Raw genomic sequence first — 16,179 nt, 5'->3', positions numbered from 1 at the left:
AACATTTTTCTCTCTTCATTGTAACTAATGTATGTGAACTCATGTTGATAATCAATAATGCGATGAACAAGTAAAGTTATTTAAAAAAAAAAAAAAAAAAAAAGATTCTAAAGTGACTTTCATTAATACCCCTTTTGGTCAGTCTGTTCTGTTTGGCCAACCAGAAACCCCCCTGGAGAGTATGTAAAAATGGGTAAGGCTCTTTGTTCCATTGGTACCAAGTCCCAAACGCCTTTTTCCAGGACTGTATGGAGCCTATGTCATCTGTGGCTTTGATGTGGCCATCAGCAGCAGAACAACAAATAGAGGTCAGGAAAGAACCAATATGTTCATGGTAGCTTCCAGAAAGTTTGCCAGCCAGATACAGGAATAATAGGCAGCAGTGGATGACAGTAGTCCAATTCCTAAGACTTTGCCCAAATGTCCTACTCTGGGTCATCTCTCTATCTTCAGGTTTGGCGGGCCATCCTGTCAGAAAAGTGCTTATACCCAGTGATATACAGAGATTATACTGTTTGAACCTCTGTAATGCCTGTCTACACATCAAGATTGCCAGAGAGTCCAGAAGTTTTCAGTGTTCAGAACAGAAGCCATTTATCATTTTCAGACCCTTCAATTCAGTCTTGCCTCAGCCCACAATATTGTACAGCAAATGCATAAGTTGTAGCTGAAGTGAACTGAGAGGTGCAAGGAATAAAGTTGTTGTATTACCCAAACAACTGGCTTCTAGCTACTACAGTATGTAAGAGGTTGATGTCTGCCTTAAGAGTCCCTTTTCACTTATTTCCACTCTTTTGGAAATACGGTGAGTACTGCAAACTTCAGTTTGCAGCCCTTTAAAACTGACATTCAAATGGTGTACACTCTACACACTGTTATACCGAGCCCATTTTCCTTCAAAAGAAGATCCTTCCAGTACAGAATTTAGTATCTCAAATCATTCAATCTCAACCACAGCTTTTTTGTCCAAGAGCACTGGGTGGTCTATTGGCAGCAACTGTACACGACTTCCTTGTCAAAGCTGTACTCAAGAGTCATACAGTGGACTTAAAAAATTCAGTGGCTCCAGTTAACAGATCCAGTTACTTGACGCTTTAGGATTTTACTGACTTACACTCACATTTCAGTTGGTGGGCTTGCCTTCAGAAAGCCTGACTCTAGGCAGTCTGTTCTCTATCCTCATTCCAGTAGTGGTTCCCACCACAGATCCCTCTGTTAGATTTTTCCATCGATGAATGAAGTGGCAGTTCATCCTGAATGTATCCCCAACACAAACAAGCTTTTCCATCATCCTGCCTTCAGGGAAATGTTTGTTTGTTTGGACCCTGACTTCACTGTCTACTAATATTGCCATTGTCTGTTGGGGGCCACCTAGTACTTCTGTGTGGTTGTGGTTTGGCTTCAGCCTGCATACATAAGTACGTTGTTACTTAACAGATTTTGTTTTTCAGTTATCTGGTCCCCACACCCATCGTAACACTGCAAGCTTATTTTTGTCAATTATTGGGATTCACTGGCTAGTTTTTACACAGTTTGCTGCATTTGTGTTATACCTTGACTGCTGATGTGTAGCTTGCTACATTTGCAACACTTTTGCTTTACTGCAACTTTGAAGTATGTGGAGATTATGTGGGGTGTTTGATTTAGGCTTAACCAGTTTGTTCTGCATGGCTATGTCTTCTAAGATTTTCTGTAGTGAGCATGTTCCATTGAATTTGTTGCGCTCAGCCCAAACCTTGGATTAGTTTGACTTCTATTCTTTTATTTTGGAGCCTTCAAGCATGTTTTCCTGAGATATTGACTTTTGTACGAGTTCTATCTTGCTTTTCTCTGGATCAGCGAACTGTGAAGGTTTCTGTTCTTAGTTATTTTTGCCCCAACAGCTGGAGAAACCACTGTCTGAGACTTGCAAGAATCTTACTGGCCCACCTGTCTGGCAAGCCTTACAGAGGGACTAGATGTCCTTCAAGGATGCATCTGCAGTCCTAACAAATGGGTTGTCCTGTCGTCAGGCAGCCCTTCAGTCGGCCGGATTCCAAAGTCTGGGTCTGGCCTCGGCTGATGTCGCACTTCACCCGACGTCATCTCTGCTGGTCTTCGGGTATAAAGGCATCAGCCGATGCCATTTTCCTCAGTCTTTCTTGCCGCGTGGCGCCCGAAGCAGAAGCTGTTCGCAAGTGCCGGTCGGTCAGATCCAGAGATTACTACTACCGAATACTACTTCGAAGACGTCTAAAAAGCTAAGTACCCCGTTGGGGACTCTTTCTTGCCTCAGCCGATGTCAGAAAAAGTAAATAACTGTTTAACTTGTGGGAAACAAATACCTCATAAAGATTTCCACTCTTACTGCTTACCTTGTTTAGGCCCAGACCACGACGTAGCAGCCTGTTTAGCCTGTGCTTCCTTCAACCGACGAACGCTTAGGCGTCGGTCGGAGTTTGCTGAACAGTTTTTCGGCTCAGATTTTGCGTACATTATGCCGTCGGATCCTCCGACTTCTCAAATTGTTAAAAAACGCAAAGAAAGACTGACACTCGCGGTCCGCGGTTTCGGCCAAAACCACGGTTAAGCAAACCGCGAGTGTCTCGGTTTCGGCCGAAACCGAGCAAACGGGTCAATCTTCAGCCGAATCCATGACTACTACCGAGGCTCCTGCTACCCTAGTTGAATCGGCCTCTGAAGTTTTGCCTACTAATGTGGTTCCTATAGAATTATCAGACACCATCCCTTTAGATGTCTCTACCCCAGCACGTGGTGCTGCTAGGCCTCCTGCAGCCATGTCTATTAAGGCCTTTGCCAGGGCTAAAGCAGCCAAAACTGCTAAATCAGTGCCTGTTAAGCCCCCCTCACACAGGCCCAGTTCCAGTTCCCAAATGCTTACTCTGGCACAGGATCTCATCTCTTTAATTAGGGGATCCCAATCTCACCCAGACAGGGCCTCTCAGCCTCCAGAAAAGAGACCTAGAGCAGAGCCCCCAGAGCCAGTGTCCTCAGATGATTCTTCTGATGACTCAGACATTACAGACCATCCAGAGACTCCTTTTTCTACTTATGAAGATTCCGATGCTGAAGAATCTATTCCATCTGCCTCTCCACCAGAGGAATTTTCCTTTGGGGAAACCTTACATGCCATGAGAGAGCAATTCCAATGGCAGGGACAAGATTTCTCAGATTCAAGAAAAAGGCTTAGGACCTTTCTACATTTACCGCAACATAGGCCCTTAGCTATACCTCCAGTTCTGCCTGTTGTGGATGATGCATTTAATGATGTTTGCACTGCTCCTGATACTTTACCTCCAGCCCCTGCCAAACCAGATAGGTTTTACAGGGTACCGGACACTCATCACCACCTATACAAGGCCCCACTTGCAGATCCTGAGACTATCTCCCAGGGGCCTAAGGCAGTAGCTTCGACCTCAGCTAAAAACCCTCTCCCTTCTGAAAGGGAATCCAGGTCCTTAGAGAGATGGGGTAAAAAAGTTTACACCTCTGCTACTCTCTCAGCTAGAGCTTTGAACTGTCAGTTTCATATGATCCAATACCAAGAGTTTATGCTTGATCAGTTAACTAAGAAACTGTCCTCTGATGACTCCTTAGATAAGAAATATGTTTTAGAAATGGTGAATAACATTCAGCAGGTTAGTAACCATTCTTTAAAATGTGGCTATGATGCACTGGAGGCTTCATTTAGATCAGCCATGACTGGCACAGTTATAAGAAGGCATGCATGGTTGAAAGAACAGGTCTTGCCGGATCATGTTAAAGCAAAGCTGTTAGATGCTCCTATGGATAAGGCCAGTCTATTTGGTTCTCCTGCTCAGCAAGTAATGAAGAAAATGGAAGAGAAGGCAAAATCTGTACAAACAGTTAAGGATTTCTTACAGGTTCAGCCCCAAGGTTTAGCAGGAACTGGCCTTCCAAAATTGGTCCTTTCCAGACTCCTCTAAATCTCAGAGAGGCAGGAATAGACGTTCCAGAGGCAGAAATCAATCCAGAGGAGGTGCCTACAGAGGACGCCAGTGGCAAGGCAATAACCAGCGAGGCACAGACACAACCACTGCCACTGCAACAGGACAATCACAGTGACTTGGCTCTGACACCGCCTACCAGGGAACAAATAGCAGCACCCTTAGGCGGAAAGTTAGCCTTATTTTCAAAAATTGGCACTATATCACAAAGACAAGTGGATTTTGCAGACCATAGACCAAGGCTACAGGTTTCACTTCCACACCTTACCAGTAAAAGAGGAATGCCAAACCTACCTCCAAATCAGAAAACAGAAGCTCTAAAGCAGATAGCTCAATTAACAAAGATGAGAGCTGTGGAAAGATTACCACCAACAGAACAGGGCAAAGGATTCTACTCCAGACTCTTCCTAGTACCAAGAAAAGAGAAAAGTTGGAGACCTATTCTCGACCTGTCCGCCTTAAACACATTCATCATTGTCCCAAAATTCAAAATGCTGACCCTACAGCAACTTCTTCCCATGCTGGGCAAGGAGTGTTGGCTGGTAACTCTAGATCTCAAGGAGGCATACCTGCACGTCCCCATACGACCAAATTGCAGAAGATACCTCAGATTTCTTGCAGGATCAGAGCATTATCAATTCTCAACATTGCCCTTTGGCTTATCTACTGCGCCCAGAGTATTCACAAAATGCCTGGCATCAGTAATCGCTCATTGCAGGCTACAGGGAATCCAAATTTATCCATACCTGGACGACTGCCTGATACAAGCGGACAACAAAAGCAAGCTGACAAAAGACTTACAAAGAGTCATTTGCTTACTACAAGCCCTGGGATATACAGTCAATTTAAAAAAGTCAAGACTGATACCATCCCAAACAAGAACATTCTTGGGTGCGGAATTGGACACAGTAAAACAGATGGCATTCCTAGCTGCAGAAAAACAAGAACAACTCCCTCTTTACTTCTTGGCATTAACAAAGCAGAACAAACTAACAGCAAGGAAAGTACTGCAGGCCTTGGGCTTCATGGCATCATGCATAATCCTGGTCCCCATGCCAGACTGCATATGAGAAAGCTACAGTGGTACCTAAAGAATTTATGGTCTCAACACAGGCACAGCTTAGAAACCGAAATCCCACTAATCCCATGCCTGAAACAAGAGTTCCTATGGTGGGCTCAAGCATGCCAGTCAAACCCAGGCTTGCCCTTCCACAACTTTCAAGCAAGCCAAACCATCACAACGGACGCCTCAGACCTAGGTTGGGGGCACACATGCTGGACAAATGCATACAAGGATTATGGACTCCAGACCAGCTGCACCTGCACATAAATCAAAAAGAAATGCTGGCAGTAAAACTAGCAATCCAGAATTTCAGACCATTCCTCAAAGAAGGCCATTTAATGATAAGGACAGACAACACCACAGTCATGTGATACATCAACAAACAGGGAGGCACTCATTCATACCCCCTATGCAGAATGACTCTGGACCTTTGGAATATGGCTCTGAGCTACAACATCCAGTTACAGGCAATATTTGTACCGAAAAGAAAACATCCTAGCAGACATGTTAAGCAGAACTACCTCGGATGCTCACGAATGGATGCTACACCCGGACATCTTCAAGGCCATCACAAAGAAATGGGGAATGCCACAAATAGACCTATTCGCATCCCAACTCAATCACCAGCTCAAGAAATTCTGCACAAGGACATACCACCCACTTGCATGGAAGGTGGACTCTCTATCCTTCAGTTGGAAAGGCCTGACAGCATATGCATTTCCACCTCTTCCTTTGATGCACAAGGTACTACTGAAAATCAAAGAGGAATGTCCAAGGATAATTCTGATAGCTCCAAATTGGCCAAGACAACACTGGTATCCATTGCTGAGTAGCATGTCTCGGGGGAGAACGTGGACACTACCCCTGATGCCTTTGATGTTAACCCAGAACGACTACAACATCATGCATCCAAACCTAAAAACTCTGCAACTGACTGCCTGGAACATCACATAACAGCAACTAACCCAGATTTATCCCAAAGGGTTAAAGACATTATCCTTGAGGCCCGCAGACCTTCAACAAGAAGGAACTATGCAGGAAAATGGAAAAGGTTTGTCATTTGGAGTACTGAAAGAGGAAAAGATGTGTCAAAGATAGATATTGCTAACATCCTGGAGTACTTGGCAGAGCTTCTCCATACAGGCCTGTCCTATTCCTCCATCAAGATACATGCATCAGCTATTTCTGCAGAATACAGCTTGATCCCCTGTCTTCTCACATCCTCTACTCAGGCAGTTCCTCAGAGGAATCAAGAATGTAAAACCTCCTAGGAAACCACCATTACCAGCATGGGACTTGAACTTTGTGCTAGAAAAATTGACACTCCCTCCATTTGAACCAGCAGCAACAGCAGATCTTCAACACCTATCATGGAAAACTGCTTTCCTACTGGCAATTACTTCAGCAAGAAGGGTTTCGGAACTACAGGCCTTAATGGCAGTACAACCCTTCCTAATTTTCCATCAAGATAGTGTGTCCATGAGAACTAATCCTACATTTATGCCTAAGGTGGTATCCAGAGTGTCTCTAAACCAGGCAATCCACCTACCTTCCTTCTTTCCCAATCCACAGAACAGGGGGGAAAGACTGCTGCATACCTTGGATGTACATAGACAGTTGCGCTACTACCTGGACAGAACCAAGGGCAATAGAAAAACTGACCAGCTTTTAGTAGCCTATGCAACAGGACGGGAAGGAAACGCAATTTCCAAACAGACAATCTCCAAGTGGATAGGAAATTGCATAAGATTCTGTTACTCCTACCATGGAAAGCAAATTCCACAGAACATAAGACCTCACTCTACAAGGGCTACAGCCACTACCACAGCTTTCTTACGAGGAGCGGCTACCAAGGACATTATTGAGGCGGCTACTTGGACCTCCGTGCATACATTTGCCAAGCATTACAACTTACCTCTATACTCTAGATCCCGAGCAGGGTTTGCCACTGCTGTATTGCAAGGGATCCTAACTACACCATAATTCTTCTTCCTCCTCCCTAGTTTGGCTATGGTATTCTACCCATTTGTTAGGACTGCAGATGCATCCTTGAAGGACATAGTACAGTTTTGTACCTACCATAAATGTAGATGTCCGAACAGGATAGCATCTGCAGTCAGGATTACCCACCCTCCTTCCCTCTGTGGTACTCCTAGGGTATTTACCCTCCTAATAGCTAGCTAGGGGATCTCTTATGGTGTATTTGTTTGTATATATGTACATACATGCTTATTTTTGTTTGCCTACTATTTTTTTGGAAACATTGGCATTTATCCAAAATTTAGTTTTCCAAGAGGGCAACTGGCATCTGGGGCAAGAAACACTGAGGAAAATGGCGTCGGCTGATGCCTTTATACCCGAAGACCAGCAGAGATGACGTCGGGTGAAGTGCGACACCAGCCGAGGCCAGACCCAGACTTTGGAATCCGGCCGACCGAAGGGCTGCCTGACGACAGGACAACCCATTTGTTAGGACTGCAGATGCTATCCTGTTCGGACATCTACATTTATGGTAGGTACAAAACTGTACTATCTGTGGTTCCAGTAATGGCCAATGGTTGTTTATATCCTAACAGGTTAGTCCAGTTTCAGGCACCTGCCTGATGTTCTAATACAATGAAAAAATATACAAGAGTAAATAGAAGCACATTTCAGTATTGCCTGCTACTTGAAATTTATAACCCTTTGCAGCTTCTGTACCTGTTGTCCTTGGTCATCTTTTTCAGATCTTTGACTCAGGATTAAGACACACTATTCCTCAGTTAAAGTGCATCTTGCAGCCATTCTAAATTCTCACCCAAGTTCTAATTATTTGTCATTAGCAAAGTGAAGGTCATTTTGAAAGGTGTTTTCCTTTTTAGGATCCTCTCTAAAAGGAGAGTATTGACTCTCCTTTTAAACCAGCTGCTATTTCAAAGTTAAAATAGTTACATTGAAAAACACTCTTTCCACTAGGCATTACCTTCATTTAGAAGAATTTTCAAATTAAACGATTTAATGTTATTTGATTTTTAAAAAGGACAGTGTCAATGTGCATGAACTTATCTTTTATGCCTAGTGTAGTCACAGAAGCAAAACTGAACTCAACAGAGGTGAATATCTGCATTGTATGAATGTGCCCAGGCAGATTAGATAAATGTGCACAGGACTGAATTCTTACAGACATTCCTCTCAACTCTACAGAGTTCTGCAGAATGTCCAGATTTTTGCATCATAATTTTGGTCCGTTTCTCATAAAATTGTAGTTTTCTATCAAATCACTGGAAAATAATTAAGAGTTGAAGTCAGAAAATATTGACAGACATTTGAGTTTTGGACTCCATACCCCTCAGAAAATTCATGCTAATGCACAACCTGTTATTCTAGCTATTTTCCAAGTCTGTAAGTGCAATTTTTAAAAAGTGTCCCTATTTTTGAGCCTTTGTCCCCTCGTTATTTATGACGTTGTCCAGATTTCTAGAGGTTGAGAGGTATGCTCACAGATAAAAAGGTTGTTTGTGTCCTTTCATAAAAACAAATTAGTAAGTTTTAACATTATATTATCCAGATGATTGATCTTTATTAATGATTTCCACAAAGCCATACCCAACACTAAAATTGTACAGTATGCAGATGGTTCAATTTTAGTCTGCTGCACCTCTAACCTCGCAGAGATTCAAACAGTGACCCAAACTGCTTTCTCCACCACTGAAAACTGGATGCTCCAAAACCACCTCTCGCTAAATGCCAATGAATCCAAAATGCTATTATTCTCTCCCTCAAAATCTTCCCCTCTTGATAAAAACTTGTTTCAAATTATTAGCCAAAACAACTCTACTATAGAGGTTGTTCCCTTCGCTAAACTACTTGCGGTTACTATTGATGAACACCTAACATTCGGCACTCACATCCAGCAAAACATGAAGAAAACTCATATAAAACTTGGTATGCTATACAGAAACATCCACTTTCTCTCTCCTTCCCTCAGACAAGCTCTTGCCACTACCTATCTACTCCCCTCATTAATGTATGGCGCTTCTGTACTAACAAACTTATCTGCCTCTCTCTCCTCCAAATTGGAAGTCTGTTATTATAACATTTCTAAATTTGCAACCAAAGCCAAATTTTCCTCCCATCATTGTACTGCCCTTCATTTGTTAAATTGGCTTGAACTCTCCAACCATCTAGAATATCTCCAAATTACTACAGTCCACAGACTAATTGTTCAACCTGCTAAGTGCCCAGCATTAACCAACATCCTTCAAGCTTACACCACTCAGAAAACTCTTTAAGATCTACTCACCAAAACCTAATCACTGTCCGCAAACCCAGTCGTCCTGCTGGTCAGCTTCTTTTATCCTTTTCCTTAGCTAAAAATGGAATTCTGTTCCTTCCTCTCTAAGGACTTGTGAAAACTTTGAAAACTTTAAAACTCAGCTGCATTCCTTCCTTTCCTCTAACAGAAAATGCAACTGCACTCTCCCCACCTAGCCTAATAATCAATCCACCCCTTAAACTCCTGACTAACTCTGAGTACAAGCTAACCTAACATAAATGTACATATTGCAAATAACATAATTGTACGTATTATAAATAACTCATCCCACTTTTTTTCTTTTTTTTTCTCTCTCTTTTCCTTCTAAGTCTTTATTCTCACTCTCAATTAAGTTACCTCTGCCATCCTAAGTATTTAGGTAGTATGTAACCAAAGAATGTATTCCTGTTCTCTAGCATGGAATGAAATTGTAATTGTGTCTTCTTTACTATGATTGTATATGTAACTAAACTATGTAATGCGGAGCTTTTCTCCCTGGTCTTCCACTGAAAACGGGCTCCCTGAGCCCAGTGGACTTCCCCGATCATCAAACTGGAAATAAATAAATTAATTAATTAAATTAAATACATAATAAACCATTGCCATCATTACCTCAAGCTCACTTTAACCAGGGCAGTTGCCATCTTTCAGGCATTTTTCAGGACTGTATCCCTAGATGATTATGCAATAGCTACATAGGCATCTTGGAATACTTTTGCGAGGCAGCAAAACTGGATATGTTCGCTAGGTAGAGGAATGTACCCTTGACCGTCCAGGAGGATAAATTTCACATTCTAAACTACTGTTGACAAGAATGAACCTTCTCATACCAGATGTGAAAGTCATGTACTTGCCATAGTGTCGGATCTGGATGAGCAGGTCCATCCTCATCAGCATACCTTGCATCTTGATAATATGTTGTAGTAGAGTTTTGTTGTAATTCATGTTTTAATCATCAGATTTTAATATACAAGATGGATACTCATAAAGTAGTTTTAACTGCCTTTAAGGTTAATCTTCATGATTGGATGGGCAGACGCAAATTTACACCAGAATTGTCATGTACAGCTGTGCTCAATTTGTGAGGTAAGTATTGTTAAGGCTTTGAAAAGGAAAGCACATATTTTAAGTGTCTACTTAAAGGTTTATATGGCTGTACATCTTATGGTCCTCAGGACAGCTTAGTATTCTTCCTCTGTTGCTAATAGAAAATCAACTGTGAAGACATTTTCCACTGTTATTGTCTTGTAATATGTATAAATACCTTCTAACCAATTTAATCCAGTCCAGCAATTACATAAGTTGTTCGATTCTTGCCTCTTAAACCCCACTCCTCTACCTGAAGATTATTCTTCATGTATTCCCTCAAATTCCATTTATTTCTGTTAAATGTGTTCCTTCTCTTTTGTTACAGATACATCTCCAGTTCTTTAATCTCTTCTACAATATCCAGAACTTTCATACTTGTGGGAATGTATTATGAGTTCTCATAGCTGCTTTTTTGGCAGCAAGTAACATTAAACAGTGAAAGTCTTTGTCTAAGCAATTTGGATCATAAATCCTACTTCAAAAGAATAATTTACTTTGTTACAGCCATTTGTTCCCCCAACATTTCCAGTAAAGTACTCTGAATACTTAAAATCTGCCAACTGTTTACATTCCCGAAAAAAATATTCCCAATTACCTCTGTTCCCCATTACACTTCCAATATTTGCAGTCTGTGTGAGGAAGAATTGTCCAAAGTCTACTCATGGTGTAGAACTTATTATGCAAATACTTCCATACAAAAATTCATAAACATTCTGGATTTTGTTGAAAACTTAGGAGCCTTACAAATTTCTTTTCCATTGCTCCTTTTAAAATTGACTTTCCCTTCTCTTTTCCCAATCTATTCCAACCTCATCGGATTGATTTTTGTAGTTGTTGTGCAGTGTTTTATACACCCTAGTAAGATCCCTTTTTAACATTAGCTTATTTTCTAGAATCAGCTAAAAACTCTTCCAGAGATTCTTTCACTTGGCATCCCCTATCCCTTTCTTTGTGACTGTACCCATCAATTGCTGATAAAAAAGGAATTCCAAATTTTTGTTTAGTTTCATCCTGTTCTTTTGATTTTATCTCATGCTATGTGCTTCCACTACATTGGTTGTTCACCCCCCTCTCCATTGCCTTTGTTTTATACCCCTGCATTAATCCCTATTGGTAAAAAAATTTCTCCGTTCGTGTGATGAATTAGTTTTTAGAACTGCTTTTTCATTTTTGAGTTAGCTGCTGCTTAGTGGAGTGTCTTTCTGACTACTGACCAGGTGTCTTAAAATACACAGAGACCATAACATCTTGTTGCTGTATTGTATTGTTGTCCTGTACAAGTGCTACCAGCCTTCCTGTCAATATTCTGTCCATGATTTTCTTGACACTGTTAAGTTAGTAGGCCTGTAGTTCTCTGAAATTTTTTCCTTCTCCACTGTATGTGGAACACTTGCTGTGTTCCAGTCCTCTGACACCTCTGTACTGGTAAACAATTCTGTTGAAGATCATGTCAAGGGGTCTGCAACACACTGGACACATTTATGAGGTCTCTGTGAGGTAGCCTATATGATCCTTGTGCTTTATCCTCATTAAGTTCAACTATTTTCTTCAGAACCTCCTCTTTGTCTAACGGTGTCTCTCCATTTTGCCCTTTATCCTTTCAGCATGGCGCCATCCCCTGAAGAAGGGTATTCATTGTGTGTCCACTTTTTCACAGCGATCTATGATCTTCCTCCCATGTTTGCTAAGCTGGCGTAGTTGTGGTTCCGTCTTGTTTTTCGTATGTGGCAAAAAATAATTTGCTTCATTTTTTGATCCCTTCTAACTTTAGCCTTTGTTATCCCTCACCATTCTTGTCATGTGCCTCCTGAATCTCCTATGCTCCTCCTTTCCATCTCATGTAGACTGTAACTTTTACATTAATTACTGGCTTCACATTCCCATGTAGCCACATCTGCCTTCTCTTTTTTGCATATTTGCTGCACTGTTATCAGTATTCCTGAGTACTTCATCTGCAACTCATTCACATCACTTGTTTACTCCCTGTAGTTTATTCCAGTGTCCTAACACCTCCTGGGGGTGCTTCTACCCCTACAGCATAATTTACTCTTCTAAAATCCCACACCCTTATTTTTATCTTTTTATTATTGCCCTACTCCAAAATACAAAGCAGAATGATAATTGTTGGCTAACAGTATTTTAACCTTCACATCCATGGAATCCTCTGCTTGGACTTGGACCATATTCAGAATTCTATCCTTTCTGGGATAGTCCTGCACACTTTGGCTGAATGCTTTGTGATCCATGACCACTGTCAACGTACGCTGCTTCTCTGACCTAGAGCATGGAGTCATCCATTCTGTTCCTGGCATATTTTGATTTGCAGTAAACCCTCCCCAACACACACATACACACACACACTCTATCCCCTTTATTGTGTCTTCAGTGTCACACGTGACCCTGGAACTTAACCTAGCCTTTGGCCCTGGCTGCATCCTTGTTTCATTTCATGGTCTAGTGCTCTTCCCCTGACCTCACATCTAATATACCCCTTTATTAAGATTGCTACTCTGCTTCTGTCTGTCTACTGTTCATTCCTTAACAGCCTGTACCCTAGACATTTCAGGCCCTACCCTTCTCTCATCACTAGTCAGTGTTTCTGTGATCCCAGCAATTTCCCTCTATATCTCTTGCATTACTGATTGCATTTCCCTTATTTTCCTGTCCAGACTCCTTCCACTTACAAGAGTCTATTTAACCACTCTTTGGCTCAACCTATTTTTTTTATATGTAGTGCTCTGCATTTCTAAAACACCTATCATCCTGTATTGCTTCTTTTACTCTCCCACACCCTCCCATCTTAACAATTGGTGAGCTGTACTTTTTAATCCCAGTTCTAGCAGTGCAGCATAGTGTAAACAAGTGCCCACCAAACCACGTTTGCTGTAGCAAACACTAAGGCATGTATGGAAGGACACGCACACACATGACCAAGACTCCTTCATGGGGCATTGACTCAGTCAAAACTACTGCAGGGAGGAGGAATTTTAGCACATAGGTAAAACATAATGTCTGCCTGGATGGTGCTTTTCTCAGCTTGCTCTTGCCTTTGAGGAAGTCGTGTATCAGCTGGGTGATGAAAGTACTGATGAGTTGGCAGGCATTGGTGACAGGAAAAAAAAAGGCAGTGAAGGATATTTTCTTTATCATGTGTCTTAGATCCCTTGGCTGTTATCACCTTTCAAAAGACTGGGACTATCTGTCATCTCTTCCCAAGTTTGAATGCAAGGAGGAGCTGATTAAGATTCTGTCTGTAGTTTCCATAGTAAACTATTGTGTAGTTCTCTGCAGTGGTTGTCCTCTTGTTGTGAGCATGGCAGCAAGCTGTCCTAGACACACCCTCCTGAAAAATGTCACCATTTTATCAGCCCTTTTTCGAACTGGTTGATGACATAGAAAAGAGGAAGCAAGCCTTTACCACTGTGGAAAGGTTTATAATTTCTTCCGGTATACCATTTTGTCATGACCTGACCAATACCCTAAGAAGAAGCCCCTCATACACTGAAGAGGGTCCTCAAGCATCTGCTGGTTCCCCTTCCCATCAGTGCTGTGTTGCTGACAATAGGACCCATAGTGGCACAGCAGTTGCAGTCCTGATCTGGTTAGGGCTGCCCTGGTGAGTTAAATGTTTCAGTTTGACTTTGTGAATGATCACAAAGCTCTCATTAAAGAACAGTGCGTTCTTTTTCAGTTTGACTTTGTGAATGATCACAAAGCTCTCATTAAAGAACAGTGCGTTCTTTAACACCTTTATTGAGTTATCACTTAAGGCATATGCAGGCAGACATTTATTAAAAAAAAAAATACACACACACACACACATACCATATTATGTTCCTAGTTACAAATATTATGCATCGCATGTTTTTATATAACTATCATCAATCCAACAGTACATAAATTGCTTAATTCCTACCTTCCCGTATATCTCGCGTCTCCTCCAAAACATTATTCTGCTTCTGCATTGTTCCTACAGTTTCCATTTTTCTGTGTAATTCATTCTTACCCTTTTCTATAGACCCCACTTTCAGTTATTTTATTTCAGTTGCAATATTCAGCACTTCAAGTACAGTTGGCTTAGACTTTGATTTCCATTTTCTAATTGTTTTTTGGGAGTCACCAGAATTAAACTTGGCAAAACCTTACTCTGACTATGCAGTTCAGATCCCGAATCCAAGTTCAAAAAATAATTTCCTCAGTTATACCCATTTGCTTACTGAATATTTCTGACAAGAGTATTCTGTAGGGAATTTTTGAGTTCTGCCAACTCATTAATTTCCCAGAACATACATTCCTAGTTAGCTCTTTCTTCCCCATCTCACCGCCAACATTTGCCATCTGCCTGAGGAGGAATTCTTTGGAGTCTGCTTGGGGTATAAAAACACCTATGCAAAACACTTCCAAGCAAAAATACTAAGTTTTCTAGACTTTGTTGTATACTTGGGAGCCACACATATGCCCTCCCAGTGTTTCCTTGTGAATTCCTTATCCAGTCTCTCTCTTCCTAATCTTGTCTAACCTCCTCTGATTGATTCCTATAGTTATCATGCATTATTTTATATGCCCTGATAATTATCCTTTTTAACAGCAGCTTTTGTTCTAGATTCAACGGAAAATACTTCCAGAGCAGGTCTTATCACTTAGGGCTCCCCTAAAGAATGCATACTTAACCTAGTCATAGGCAGCTGCAAGTTTGATCTTTCAGGTCTTGCCTCAGAATGAGCTCTGCTCAGAGACCAGTCTATTTCTGTGTATTTGTTTGGCTGTGTACAGACTGTACACTTTCAGGTCTCTGTAGAGGTTTTCTTCATGTTGAGCAACTGTCTTAGTTCTTTGGGCAGAAGGCTTTTGTGCCATAAAGGACCTTAGGAGCTATAGCAAGCACATCCCGTATTACAGGTTCTGGATGGTGGCCCTTCAGAGTGACATACATTTGCTGCCTGGATTGTATCAAATGGACATCGTTTGAGGAGTTAGTATATAAGGTCCATGAAACAACTTAGTTTGATTTCTTCTGGGTGGGAATGACTTCTGTTAAGGTAGCACAGTGCACCACTGTTTTCTCTGTTGTCTGATGAAAAATGTTCTACTTCCGTGTTTGCTTTTCTGTAGTAATCTTTGTAGGAGAAGGACCTCACGGTTTCTCTTACTTGAATGACTGGCTCCTGATTGCTCTTTCAGGAGACTGGCTCATGGTGTCCCTAGATTGTGTGCTTTTAGTTGCAGTTTTTTGAGGGGGGGCTACCATGTTCTGCAAGCTGTATGGATTGCCTTCATTGGTCTGGACCTCACTACTCTCCAGTGTTGATTGATTGGATGTAGGATGTTTCTTTGACACACTCTCTGTTATCACTTAACTCAGTTAGGCCAAAGCCCTCCTTCAGCCATAGCTCTTGGCAGCTGTAGTCCTGAGGTTTATGGTGCTGCATTGAATTGTATGGTTGTCTTCATCTGCAAAGTTGCCATGTGCTCATTGGTTCTCTGTCGGACCACTATCAGTGGTTGGAAAGACGAAAAAAAACAGAGAAGTCCTTGCAGTGAGTTGAAGCAATTTATTATTAAGTGCTTTTCGTTTGCAGGATCTGCAGACTTCTTCACATAAAAAACAAGTATCAAGAGACATCCAAATTCACAAGTTTAAAAGGCAATCACATGATTATAAGAACCAATCAACATGTTCCTAGTATAGCCTAGGAACACAAAGTTAAAGGTATATTAGCCTACTAACTCCACATTTACTAGCCAATAACCCAGAATTCAAGAAG

General features: G+C 41.5%; 1 protein-coding gene across 1 annotated transcript in view; it reads left to right on the top strand.

Annotated features, from left to right (window-relative positions):
• UBA6 (ubiquitin like modifier activating enzyme 6) overlaps positions 1–16,179 on the top strand; it is a 2,440,735-nt gene that overhangs the window by 1,359,427 nt on the left and 1,065,129 nt on the right. The window lies entirely within an intron of this gene.

The sequence above is a fragment of the Protopterus annectens genome, chromosome 2.part0 (genome assembly GCF_019279795.1).
Source record: "Protopterus annectens isolate FY-2018-M chromosome 2.part0, PAN1.0, whole genome shotgun sequence".
Taxonomy (NCBI): Eukaryota; Metazoa; Chordata; order Ceratodontiformes; family Protopteridae; genus Protopterus; species Protopterus annectens.
The sequence above is the reverse complement of the archived record's forward strand: the minus strand, read 5'-3'. Positions and strand labels throughout refer to the sequence as shown.